The sequence below is a fragment of the Macaca fascicularis genome, chromosome 18 (genome assembly GCF_037993035.2).
Source record: "Macaca fascicularis isolate 582-1 chromosome 18, T2T-MFA8v1.1".
NCBI lineage: Eukaryota > Metazoa > Chordata > Mammalia > Primates > Cercopithecidae > Macaca > Macaca fascicularis.
In genome coordinates, this window is record NC_088392.1 from 46,130,672 (window position 1) to 46,145,331 (window position 14,660).

The 14,660-nt window shown below is 34.5% G+C and overlaps 1 long non-coding RNA gene across 1 annotated transcript in view; it reads left to right on the top strand.

Annotated features, from left to right (window-relative positions):
- The window catches only part of LOC123570019 (uncharacterized), a 90,626-nt gene extending 78,259 nt beyond the window's left edge, over positions 1–12,367 (top strand). The window contains exons 5-6 of the long non-coding RNA XR_012427129.1: positions 9,817–9,941; positions 11,678–12,367. This is a non-coding gene — a long non-coding RNA (uncharacterized lncRNA). The remainder of the gene's footprint in view (positions 1–9,816; positions 9,942–11,677) is intronic.
- Positions 12,368–14,660: the final 2,293 nt, after the last annotated feature.

Here is a 14,660-nt window from a genome sequence, read left to right on the forward strand (position 1 = left end):
TCAAATATGTTGACATAAAATTGTGCATATTTTTTATGATTAAAAAAGCATCTTTTTTGACATTATACCCTTACTTTCCTTATTTCTAATATTGTTCGTTTGTGCCTTTTCTTTAAAATTTTATCAATTTTTTGTTTTTTTTTTTGAGATGGAGTCTTGCTCTGTTGCCCAGGCTGTAGTGCAGTGGCGCGGTCTCGGCTCACTCCAAGCTCCACCTCCCGGGTTCACGCCATTCTCCTGCCTCAGCCTCCCGAGTAGCTGGGACTACAGGCGCCCACACCATGCCCAGCTAATTTTTTTGTATTTTTAGTAGAGACAGGGTTTCACTGTGTTAGCCAGGATGGTCTTGATCTCCTGACCTCATGATCCACCCACCTTGGCCTCCCAAAGTGCTGGGATTACAGGCATGAGCCACCGTACCTGGCCAATTTTATCAATTTTGATAGAACTTAGTTGTTTTACCAGTCTTTTGCAAGAGCCATCTCTAAAGACTTATTCCTCTTTTTTATGTGTACACATTTTTTCACAATACTGTAACTTTTATACTTGAAAGATCTTTCTTTTTCAGTTAAATATATCTAGGAGATACTTAAATTTCATGTTTTTGAACAGTATCATTATTATTACAATAAAAGATGCATAGTATATTATTTAATTGGTTTACTAGCAGTGGTCATTCATATTATATACCAATTTTGTACATTTAATTCTGTGTTGAATACTTTCTAGCATACCTACTTTGCAAAACTGTGTATGTTAGTAGAATATCTTCCTAAAAATAGAATTTCAGGAATAAAACCTACATTATTTAAATTTTGTTTTTACCATCAAAATTTATTCTGTGGACATTGTTCCCATCAACAGATCAAAAATAAGTGTACATATTTCCCCACTATTTTCCACTATAATGTGTTATCAAACTTTTTGTTATTTACTAATTTGATAATTGAACATTGGTATATCAATAAATCCTTAATTCAGATATTTCCATGTGTGAAAGATTGAACACAACTAATAGTTAAGAAAACATGCATTTTCCTTTTTGTAAAATCTCTCTTTACATATTTTCCTCACTTTTTATTTGACTGTTGACAGTTGTCAATGTACATCTCTAAATGTTGTACACATGAAATAAATTATTCTATTTTCTGAATTATGATGATCAGTTTGATATTATATTTGGAATCTCTTCATTATATTTAATTTTTAAAATTTTTCACGTACTCAAATTTCTCTAGGATTTCCCATTAGGCTTCTTAGTTATGTGGAATACCTACAAAGACTCTCTTTAACAGGTTTTTTTGATAACATCCATTCTGACATGTATTGTTCCAGTCCATTTTCTATACTTTTATTCTTCATATTTAAATATGTCTCATTTGTAATTCACTTTGGTGTAGCTATTAAATACAGAATCACATTTTTTGCAAAAGTCTATCCAATTGCCTCCATATCATTTATGGAACAATTATTTCACCCAATAGATCAAGTTCTAGAGTCAAAAGGTATGTTCCTCTATTTCTGGTCTTTCTAATCATTATGCCAAAATGTACCCTAGTAATGTTCTGTATTACACATTGTAGTTTTACAATTTGTTTTTATTGTAAGTTGCTTTTTCAATGAAATTTTCTATTATTATTTTCTATATTATCTATATATGAAATACAGAATTAGCTCAGCTATATAGAAAATAATGTTTTTATTTCTTTGGAAATTATCATTTTTACTCTTCTGTTGTAGAAAAAATGACATCTTTGTGATGTTTAGTTTTCCTGTCCAAGAAGATGGCATACTTTTTCATTTGTTCTGTTATTTGTATATGTGTTTGTGTGTCTTAATATAATTTTAATAACTTTTTATATAAATCATGTACCTTTCTCATTAAATTTATAACTATATATTTTATTCTTTTTTGTTGCCTTGGTAAATTAAGTACTTGATTTTTTTCTATTATATTTTCAAACTCACAGTCTATAATACATCTTTATTCTAATATCTGTAATTTTCAGTCATTTTTCTTATCTAATAGTATTTTTCACCCCTTCCACAAAATGTTTCATAATGCAATATTGGGTGGCCTTGAATTGCTTCTTACTTTCATGACCATCTTTCTAGCATTTCCTCATTGAAAAAGATTTTGGCATTTGGCATATGATACATCTGTCTACTCATGGCTGCCGAGATTTGTCTGAATAAGAGTAGATAAAAGCAGAAGCAGGTGTTTGGAACCTACTGCAAAGATTCAAACAAGAGGTAATGGTGACTTAAAGACAGTGGTCTTGGGAGTGATGAGAGGTGCTCCGTTTTGTAGGCAGAACCAACAAGACTTCCCAGATGATGTTGGTCCAAACACTGAAAGAATGGAGTTACTATTAATTAAGGTGAATCATGGAAAGAGTAGGTGGGAAATGAGGCAGAAATACCAAGAGCTGAGTTTTTGACATTCATTTCAGGAATAACAATATGTATTAATATTAGGAGAACTATAATCTACCACATTAATAAGTTAAAAGAAAATATTAACTTTGATTTATGTGGGAAATAGCATTTGATAGAATTTAGTATCTTTTTTTCATAAAACTCCTTAGCAAAGAAGAAATAGAATAATTCTTAATGTATTTAAATATAAATTTTACAAACAGCCAGCATCGTCCTTATGAGTAAAATATAAAAAGCATTATCATTAAATCTAAAAAACATTGTCTGCTCTAACCAGACAATTAAAAAAACAAGTATGAACATTTGAAAGGAAAGCACATGCGATTTGTAAATAATATAGTGTAGAGCTGAAAACTGAAAAACAATATTTGAAAAGTATTAAAAAATAGAGTTTAGGAAAATGATAAATTATAAAATAAACATGCAAAGTATAATAGATTTATGATATTTTAAAATGCAAGTTTCAAGACATACTTTAAAACATCTTTTGTTAAAAGTATGAACAGGAAAGATAAATGTACAGAAATTATATTAATAAAACTAGAAAATTATCCAACTCTATTCAAGAAAATAAAAAATATATAAGAAGCATGTAAATATCACTTACTGTGTGCCAGACACTGGTCTAAGTTCTTTACCCTTTAATCATCACCAAAAATCTTTTTCATAGATATTAACATTAACATTATTTTACATTGGATAAAAATTAGGAAAAGAAGGGCTTAAATCATTTACCTAAGATCAAGCAGGTAGTAAATATCAGAGCCAGGTGGAAGACTGAACATACAAATTGGACAATAACCAGACCATAAATAAAAATAGAACTCTGACCCTCAATCTCCAGTAACCAGCCCAGCTAGCCAACCCATTATTTTATAGTAAATTGTTTCCAGAAGCCAGATTACTAATTCTAATAACAATTGTGAGAAGTCAAACTAAACCCCTATGACAATTAGCCCCAAATGACTAGGAATTGATTAATATCTGACAGCTTTCCTAATTTTCACTCCTGTAATGTAAGGTCAATCTGAGAACGCTACACATGCATCCTTAACCAATAACACAAGGTAGCCTGTTTCTAGTTAGCCTAGTTTCAGCTTCCCCATGCCAACAGCCTACAATGAGGGCATAATGAAGTCTTCACTTCACTGTGAGGCTTTTACACTTTCCTGTTTGCCTTTGAGTCTTTGTCAAATGCAGGTGATAATGGCTGATTGCCTTGCTGTAGCAAGCATTGAATAAATAGCCATTGTTTATTCTCATTTAGGTGGTCTTACTTGTTTTCACACAGAATTCAAACTCAGAATATCTGAATCCAAACTCTGAGAAAAATCTTTCTCCTTGATGAAAAGATCAGTTTATTACAATCTATTGCAAAAATTAATTTGGCTAAATTTGGAACTTCATAAAATTATTCTAATTTTATCTTTATATAAACATAAAAGCAGAAAAATATGAAAAAATAATTAAAAAGGATACATGCCTTTTCAAATATTAAAATGCATTTTAAAGTCATAATAATCTAAATAGCATGGCAATGTTATGGAATAGCCAATTATAGCGACAAAACAGAAAAGAGAGTCCAGAAAGTTTACTATATATAAGACATATATATACTCTATATATACTCTATATATACTATATATACTATATATATGGGGGAAAAAACCATAAAATTATCTCAAATAATTGCTAAAATGACATTTGTTAAATTATTTGAATTGCATAATGTATATACATATCCTCATATGAAAATAAATTACAGATTTTAACTCAAAAGGTTAATCATCGATATAAAGATAAAGTATATCATTCAAAATAGTAATACTATGTCTTGAATTTTCATCGGATTTTTACATCAAACCTATAAAGCACTAAATACTTGAAAATAAAGAAAAAAATGACAGAAAATACTAAAAGCAGTAGCTAAACATATTTTCATCTGATCAAAAAAGATCAAGCAGTTAAACAATAGTAGGAACAAAGAAGAAATAAATAACATAAATAATTACATATTTATTTAGTCAGCAAATAAAAATATACTCTCTTATCAAATAACTACGGCATTCTTTAAAAGATGGACACACACACATAATTTGATCACAAAAATGTAATATATTCCAAAAATCAGAGGTAGCATAAAGTTCAATCTCTTGATCCAGAGCATAGACATATTAATTAAGAGTAAACAGAAACAACAATAACATTGACAAAAATTTCTGAAACATTTGGGAGTATAATGACACAAGTTTTAAATAAAAAAAAATTTAGGACTGCAATTAAGTGAGGCACTATGTGTCGTAAAAGATGGGACAAGTTCTAAATGGCACCAGGAAGAAAATTTAATCTGTGGGTTACAGAAAATAATACCCAAAGCATGTTGTTTAGACATGTTGAGTATTTGAACTAAAAGAGACTGGAAAATCTCAGATGCAAGTTCTTTCTGACCTTCTCCTATCTTCCTGTTTCCTGTCCCTCTTTCTCCCCTGGAAGTGAGTCATAGAAATAAAAATTCCTCTTCCCCAAGACAGGAAATAGAAACTAAAACCCCTCTCCCCCAAAGTAAGCCATAAAACTTAGAAGAGTCACTCTTTGCCTCCTTCCTTCTTCCTTGAAGACCTTTCCAGAGGGGTCTAGCCTCATACTCATAAACAAGGAATGCTACATAGGGAGTCTTAGAAAAATATGAATAGATAGACCTTGCTGGGTTTCCCCACTTAGTCTATTATCATTAGATCATAACTGTTTGCCCAATTACTTTTGTATGTGGCTAGTCATTCTTCATCAAACCTGAACATAAAAATGGACAGTTTTCTCTGGATCTTTGGGCCTTCATTTCTGAAGGTTCTTGTGTTTAATAAAACTAAATAAATTTATTATGTATATTTTGTGTCAACCTGTCTTTTGCTGTAAGAGTGTTAGCCATGACCTTCAGGAGGGGTGAGAATAGGTATCAAAACCTTTCCATCCCTACAAGTCTTAAGTATGAAAATAAATGACTTAAGTATCCTACATAATACATTAGAAAAAGAGCACTATGTCACAGTATAAGGAAAGCAGTCCAGGCATGGAGGCTCATACTTGTAATTTCAGCATTTAGAGAGTACGAGGCAGAAGGATCATTTGAGGCCAAGAGTTCGCGATCACCCTGGGTAACAGAGCAAGATCCTGTCTCTATAAAAAAATAATAATAATAAGGAAAGTAAAGTTAAAGGGCTCCTGAAAATGGGCTACTGCCATCTTTTTTTAAATTCTACTTCTCATTTTATATTCTACTCTAGACATGCTGATATACAGAAGGAAAATATTCTTTTCCCTCTACTCTTCTAAGTTCGTAACAGAAGACAGATTAGACAAGAAAAAACAAACAGAAGTTTATCAACATGCATGAGAGGTGGTTCAAAATGTTTGTGGAAAATGCATATTATAAAAAAGCTATGCATGGATTTGAAAATCTTTATGCTAAATAAAGGTATACTGACTTTTTACAATATATCTGAACAGGATCTAGCTTGAAACACTAAGGGTGATAACACATTAGTTTGAATTGAGTCTCTATCAGAAGAACATAATTCTGCTAAAACTGAAGCAAGAACAAACATCAACCTTATGGTAAAGCTTGGGTAGAAGAATGGTGAAATTATTGATGCTTAACAAAAGTTTACAGGGAATATAACCCAAATAAATCAGTAGTTTACAAATGGATAACTCCTATTAAGAAGAAATGAGACAATATTAAAGATGAAGCTCACAGCAGTAGACCATCCACATCAATGTACAAGGAAAAAATTAATGGTGCCGTAATTGAAGATGAACAATGATTAACAGCCGAAACAATAGAGAACAGCATAGCCATCTCAACTGGTTCAGCTCACACAATTCTGACTAACAAATTAAAGTTGAGCGAATTTCCACTGAATGAGCACAAAAACCATTGTGCCCAGGTCAGTTGCAGACAAGAGCAGAGGTTTCTTTTTCTTTCCTTCTGTCTTTTTTTTTTTCCTGAGACAGAGTCTCCCTCAATCAACCAAGCTGGAGTGCAGTTGTCCAATCTTGGCTCACTGCAGCCTCCACCTCCCAGGTTCCAGTGATTCTCATGCTTCAGCCTCCTGAGTAGCTGGGATGACAGGCATGCACCACCATGCCCAGCTAGATTTTTGTATGTTTAGTAGATACAGGCTTTTGTTATGTTGTCCAGGCTGGTCTCAAACTCTAGTCTCAAGTGATTTGACTGCTTTGGCCTCCCAAAGTGCTGGGAATACAGGCTGGAGCCATAATGCCCAATCAAGAGCAGATCTTTCCATGGAAACTTTAAACAAGTAAAATCAAGATGCTGATTTTTTTTTTTTTTTTTTTTTTTAAGAATCATAACACGGCATGTAACATAGCTTAACTAGTATAATTCTGAAGACAAGCACAATCAAACTAATGGCTACTAAGAGGTAAATGTGCTCCAGTCAAAGCAAAACAGCACCAGTTTAGAGCAAAGGTCATGGTAACAGTTTTTCAGGATGTCCGAGGCATTTTGCTTGTTGACTTTGTGGAGGGTCAAAGAACCATAACAGGCCCAGTGCAGTGGCTCACGCCTGTAATCCCAGGACTTTGGGAGGCCAAGGCAGTGGATCACCTGAGGTCAGGAGTTCAAGACCAGCCTGATCAACATGGTGAAACCCCATCTCTACTAAAAATACAAAAACTAGCCAGGCGTGGTGGCAGGCACCTGTAATCCCACTTACTCAGGGGGCCAAGGCAGGAGAATTGCTTGAACCCAGGAGGAGGATGTTGCAGATCGCATCATCGCACTCCAGCCGGAGGGACAAGAGCGAGACTTCATCTCAAAAAAAAAAAAAAGAAAAATGCCCAAGAAAGTGTCGCCAGGTAGACCTTTTCCAGTGTGACAATGATTTTGCTCATTCCTCTCATTAAACAAGGACAATCCTGCAAGAGTTTCAATAGGAAGTTAGTAGGCATTCACCTTACACCTTATTTAGCTCCTATTAGACATTTACCATTCACCAGATTAGGCTTCTAACTTCTTTTTGTTTTCAAATCTTAAAAAAAATTTAAAGAGCATCTATTTTTCTTAAGTTAACAATATAAAAAGATGACATTGACGTGTTTAAATTTCCAGGACGCTCAGTTTTTTAGGGGTAGGCTAAATAGCTGGTATCATTCCTTACAAAAGTGTCTTAAACTTAATGAAGCTTACAGAATGGGAGACATCTTTACAAATGGACATTCCCTTTATAATATAAATTTGTCATACGGAAGGGTAACTCTTCATTTGTTTACAGAGGTTTACCTATGTCTGTGGTTTCTTAAAATAATCACCCCAATATAATTCCTGTACCAAAAAGGCATATTTCAGGTGGCATGTTCTGGTCTCTTACACGGGCGCCTCTCAATTTTCTAGCAACACTTCGTGGAATTATCCAGAATGTCCTCCACTCTATTTCTTAGCATTGTATCATCTACATTAAATTAAATCCACCTTTATTAAATCTACCTTCTTTTGTAAGATATTCTTCAACAATAATCAAGCCACAGTAAAGAAAGAAATAAAAAATAAAAAATTATATCATAGACCAGTATCAGAGTGTATTTAAAAATCAATATTTAATTATGTCCACTCAGTGTATGTGTGTCATTCTCTAACCACCAGATTAGTAGCTCCCCTACAGCCTTATCTTGATTGTTTCCCACACACAGGTTATAAGGTGACTGATAAAGAGTTTACTTTTGGAAGGGCACTAATACTTTTGTGACATGCCAAGGATAATACTTTACAGTCATTTAAACATGGGAAATAAGAGATAGAGAAGTGTACTAAAAGTCAGATATAAGGCAATGATTTTCTCCCATAGGCCAGAGATTTTTCTGATGATTTTTCCAGATAAGGAGTGGACCTTTGGCCCCATCACTTAAGCTGATTCTTTTGTTGCCATTTGGTATTTCTTTGAGCCCTTTTTTCATCACCACAGGCTGTGATCGCTTTGTATCTACTTTGCTACTTTACGATTTACTGTCAAGGATCTTTGGCTCTGGCAAATATAACTCATGCTAAATGATTTTCAGTAATACTTCAAAACAGGAGCTAGCATAGCCACATTTGTGACTAAAAAATCTCCTTCTCGCTCATCCCTCTTCTTGTCTTTTCCATTTTCCCTCCTCTTCTACTGACTGATAAAATAATCTGACTATATAGCAAATTTGAGAAATTATTTTCCAATGAAAATTTTGTGAATAACTGCATCCCCACGCCCACTCAAAAGATACAGTAAGCAATAAGAACATGCATTCAGGAAAAATCAGTAGAATAATTCATGGGACAGATAATTACTACTTACATTTCACGTAAGTAATATATTGATACTTACATTTCAATGGTGCCACCTGCCCTGAGCTAATGGGAATTGGTTGCCAGATAATAAACTGGATAGACTGCCTGGCTGTCATATCAGAAGTTTTTAGTTTTATTCTAAAGATAAGAAGCAATGCAGATTTCCCTGTGATGGAGTTAAATTAAGCTATTCTGAGAATTTTAAACTGCAAAATTGTCAAATAAAAAGATTATTGCAAAAGGAAAAAAGATTTTCAATAAGAAAAGAGAGACTATTGCACCAGGAAGACTACTTAGGTCATAAGATCTGCAAGCATCTCAAAGGTAAGGCAGAAAAGAGCTTTTCTTTAGTAGGGAGAAATGAACAAGTCTAGAAAGAACTGAGCATGGAGAAGTGGGGCCAAACCAGAGTTAATTAGGAAATATTATTCCCTGAAGTTAGACTATGTTCAGCTGTATGCTAGTTCAAGGTTAATGTGGGTAAAATTCAGGGGCCTGGGAGAAGAGAAGGTTAAGTGTTAGGTTGGTGCAAAGGTAATTGAGTTTAATATTGTTGAAAAATCTGCATTAATAAAGGGATTATCTGATAAGTCTGAGTAACTGAATGAATATATAAATGACGATAATAAATACAGATGACGATAAAACTCTGATCTGCAACATCTACAGCAACCAGCCAGGAAGCCAAATCACAACCTCTGTAGCAACTGGGCCATAATGATGAGAACTTGGTCAACAATGTCCAGCTTTCTGGTTTACTTCTGATCTCAATGCAGGATAAGCCAAAGAAAACCAAAAATACTTCCCAAACCAATCACATAGGATGCTGTCTTCAGCTTCCCATACCAATCATCTCCAATTAGAGCATTTCTGAATCCTTCCCTTGCTTTTACTGTAAAGTTTGCTCATTCCCTTGTATGACTGTGAGTCTCCACTAAATGCAAGTGATGGTAGCTGGTATCCATGATATCACAAGCTCTGAATAAATAGTAAACACTATTTATTCTTATTTGGGTGGTCTTCATTTATTTCCACAGTTTTTCTAGTGGCTCCATTGAGACACGGTTGCACTGCCTGCCACTATGGACTCCAGCCTTCTGCCAAGTGAGGTACTCACAATGGCTTCTTATGCCTTGCTGCCCAGGGCTTCCATGCTAATGTGGTAAGTCAACATTACATCAGAACTCAACCATCCTTTAAGTATCTCTGCTATTTATTCTTAAGTATATTACCTGAGTTTTGTTATAATTCCTCATTGTTTGCCATTCTTGGTGAGATCAGAACATTCATTTTCATTCATTTTTGCTCTTTTGTGCTTCTGTTTTGTGTTATGATATCTAAAAGTGTGGTAGTGTTGCTTGTCCTAAGAGAGTCAGAGGATAGAACACAAGCATGGACACTGTAAGTTTGTGGTTTAAGAAGACCTCACAAATCAATGAGTTTATATAATACATAGGTACAGCCTCAAACAAACTTTGCTGTGGGTCACAATTAAAATCATTCTCCCTCTATCTCTTTTGTTTTGTCCTGAGATCTTTGTTTTAACGAATAGAAAGCATTTTCTTCGATCATTTGCTTCCCTGGTGGCATAGATTGTCAGATCTGCATTTGGAGGCAATAAACTATCAGATTGGGGTGCCCAAGACCTGAAGTGCACAGATATCACTTTCAACTAGCCATTTCCAGCTCCTGTAAGCATTCTAAGGCTAAATATTATCCTCCTTTAGGAAAAAAAAATTCCTGCCTCTGTATGTATTCTGATTATAATGTTAACTATTGTCTTATCTTTCCAAATGTCATAACTTTACCAAGGATCATTTGGACCTTCAGTGGCTCCTGTGTGCCAGATTTGACTGAAAAAGGGTAGTTCTTTTAAGAGACATAATAAAAACAAACAGAGAACAAGATCACTCAAACTCAATGGAAAGCAGTTTTTAGTTGGTATGCAGAAAACCCAGAATGAAATTCTGATTCAAAAATTGCTTATCTAAATGATTATTTGGTCAAAGCTAATGAGCAATTTGACAAACTTAAGCACCAGAAAACAGACTTATATTTTAGTCAATGCCCCCTATTCTTTGTTTTCAAGTTGCCTTCCTATATTCAATACTCTCTCTTCCTCATGTCAGTTGTCCATAAAAATCCATCCCACTCATGAATCAGGTATGCAGACAACTGTGGAATTTAAACCTCGGATCTGAATTAAATTAAGAGTCATTATTAAATATTTCCATAATAAAATATCAACTTAAAATGCTGTATTTCAAAAAAGTAAAAATTTATATTTCCATAAAGTTGGGCAAGGCCAGCAACTGTTTATAAAATAATTTATAATTCTTTTGGGTTCATACAACAGAGTTACCTGATGTATTAGTTTTTTTAATTGCAGCTGGAACAACTTACCATGAATACAGTGGTTTTAATCAATAAAAATTTATTAACTTAACCTCCTGTAGGTTAGAATCCTAATCAGGTCTAAGACCAAGGTGTCGGCAGAGCTGTGTTCTTTTCTAGAGACCCTAAGGAAGAATTAACTTCCTTCCCTTTTCTAAAATCTAGAGGTCATCCATATTCCTTGACGCATGGTCCCTTTCTCATGTGATTTTGTGCAGTTAACCTGGATAATCCAGGATAGCCTCCCCATTTCATGATTCTTACCTTAATCACATCTGCAAACCTTGTGCTATGTAAAGTAACAAAACTACTGGTTCCAGAAATCAGGATCTCCCTATAACTGGTATCTGGGAGGCTCACACGTTTAAGAATTTTGTCTGTGGTACTAGACTCTATCCTGTATCATGCATATATGATAAATATTGCAATGACCCATGTACTACACTCAGACCCACCACTTCACCGCTGATATATTAAGGCCATTTCTCACATCTTTTTAAATAGCCTCATCATGATCTTCAACCAGATTTCACCTATTGGAAGAGACATCAGAGAAAAACTGCTCTTGAACCGTGTTAAAAGGAACCTAATTAGGTACTGCTGACAACAAATACAACTGTGAAACTCCAGGGAGTTAATTGTTAGGTTCCCATTTCACAGCCTGAGAAAGCAATGCAGAATTCGAGAAACCATTGCTAGACCTCAAACTATCATGCTCAGACTTTCTCTAGACGTCGTCAATCAGAAGTAAACCCTGACCAAGACCCCTTTGAACAAGGAGATGATCTCAGGTACAGGACAGTTTCTACACCAGTATTTGAGCGGCATCAAGACCCCTGTCTAATACCTATTTTGTTTCTCATTTGCTTGTTTATTGTAATTCTTCTCATTTTCCATAGTAGCTGGTTGTAATCTACCAATAGTATCACTTTTCCTCATTTCTCTCCTTTTTATAATTGTTAGGTCAGAACATACTCATTCTAGTGCCATTTTTAGATTATTTCAAAACAGAAACCACAGTCCTTAATCTTGCTGATTCCTAGATATGCCATGCAGCTCTGAGTCCTCATGTTAAAAAACCTCTGAACAATTTCAGTCTCATCAAATGAGATCTTAGAAAATTATAGTCAATGGTGCTTTCAGGTACCTACATGAACACATGAATTTTAAAAAACTCAAGTTATGACTTTCCTAGTGGTCCTCTCTTTCAAAAAACTAAAATAAAAATTATTTTTAATTCTCTAGAAAATTCTTAATTTGTAATCAACAATCATCCTACAATTACAAGCCAAATACTTGCCACCTGAAAGAGACTAATTGAAATTCAAAAGTGTAACTCAGGTAATGTAAGACCTTGGATGTAACTTCACATCATGAATGATTCCTTTGTTCCCTGATCTCCATGTTTCTCTATTGGATACTAATTCCTTTGTGGCCAGGGTACCTGTTATTTTTGCTAGGACTAAAATCTCATGAAATTTAGGAATAATGTTTCAATAATTGGCTATACACCAAGATTCTAATTCTATAAATCCCCAAAGCTAAAAATTTTAACTTAGACACAAGGTCCAAAATGAGGTTAACTTTGGTTATTTAGACACTCTAACTGAAGGAATTACTGATTCATTGTTTATATAACAATCAGAACAATGTTCCCGATGGTAAGAATCATACAACAAATGAAGGCTATAAGAAATGTATGAATTCTGGCAGCAATAATTAATGATATCACTTCTGCCCTAGATGGAACACAGATCATTCTCAACACTTTGGCATGAGTAGTGGTAGACAATTGCATTGCTCTGGAATTCTTGTTGACTGATCTTGTGTATCTGTGCCATTGCTAATATTTTCCTTTGTACTTACATCAGTTAAACAGGCAAAGTAGAACCTTAACATATCACCTTAAGACAAAAGCTATTGGGCTTTCTAAAATTAATCTTCATAACCTATGGAATTTGTTCTCTCGATCTTTCTTTAGAAATTTTAGTTCCTGGTTCTAAAGCATTTTATGAGGGCAATTAATTATTTTATTTTTATCATAGTGGGCATAATACTGGTCTGTTGCATTCTATTCAGTGTTTTAAATGCTTCTGCCTAGTGACTCTCTCATGAGTGCCATGAAGATACAAGAAAAGGTCAAGAAGACTTTGCAATATAATTGACTATAGAGACAATAGGATTATCTGTGAGTGGTGAAGATCTGGATTTCTAATCTTCCCTCATTTGGTCAATCTGTTAGAACTGAGAAAATGACCAAAAAGAGGAAATGAGAGATTGAGTACACAAACAGACAATGGCCAGTCCATATATGAAAATAGAACTCTGACCTAAACCTTCTGCAGCAACCATCCCAGGGAGCCAAACCACAGCTTCTGCAGCAAATAGTCCAGGGGAAGAAACTACAACCTCTGTAGCACTTGTTTCAGACCAGTAATCACTTCTTTAATCACTAAGATATGATAGCTTTCCTTACCCATCATAAGGGACACAGCTGACACTCCTATAACAAAAGACAAGAGGAAGCATAAAGGATTTATTTAATCAAAGTTTACATGACATGGAGGCCTTCAGAAATGAAGACTCAAAGATTCAGGGAAAACTGTCTATTTTTATGCTTAGCTTAAATGAGGAATTGGCAGCCATGTGGAAATGTAATTGGACAAAAGGGTATGATCTAATAGTGAAAGACTAAAGGAGAAAACCTGGGATGTCCTATTTGTTCAGATTCTTACTGGCCTCTTTGTGTAGCATGTCTTCTTTCTGGATATGAGGCTGGACCCCTCTGGAATGAGGGTCTTCAAGGAAGAAGGGAGAAAGGAGGGAGGGACATTTATAGATTTTATGGCTTGCTTTGGGGGAGAGGGGTTCTAGTTTCTATGACCTGCCTTGGGGAAGAGGAATTCTTTCTATGACTTGCTTCAGGAGAATGAGGAGTAAGAGAAAGAGGACAAGAAAAGTTCAGAAAGACCTTGCCTCTTAAACTTTTCCAGTTTCCTTCAGTTCAAAATATTCAGTGTGTCACGGTGCTATACTTGGGGATACTGTGCTCTGAGCTCCAACGGTCATTAGTTTTTTAATCTTTTTTCCCTGCTTTGAGCTCCGGAATAACCAGAGAAAGTCAAATATATTCCCAAATTAATTACAAGTTGAATATTCTTTATCTGAAATGCTTAGGACCAAAAGCCTTTCGAGTTTTAGATATTTTTTTGAATTTGGAATAGCGTCATAAACGTAATAAAATATCTTAGGGATGGGACCCAAGTTTAAACACAAAACTTATTTATGCTTCATATACACCTCGTACACATAGCTTGAAGGTAATTCCATGCAATATTTTAATTATTTTTATTCATGAAACACAGTTTGACTGCATTGAATTTTCTACTCGTGGCATGATGTCAACACTCAAAAAGTTTTGAGTTCTGGAGTATATCAGATTTTCAGATTAGCTACGCTCCACCTGTTTATGACGTGTCCTGCTTTT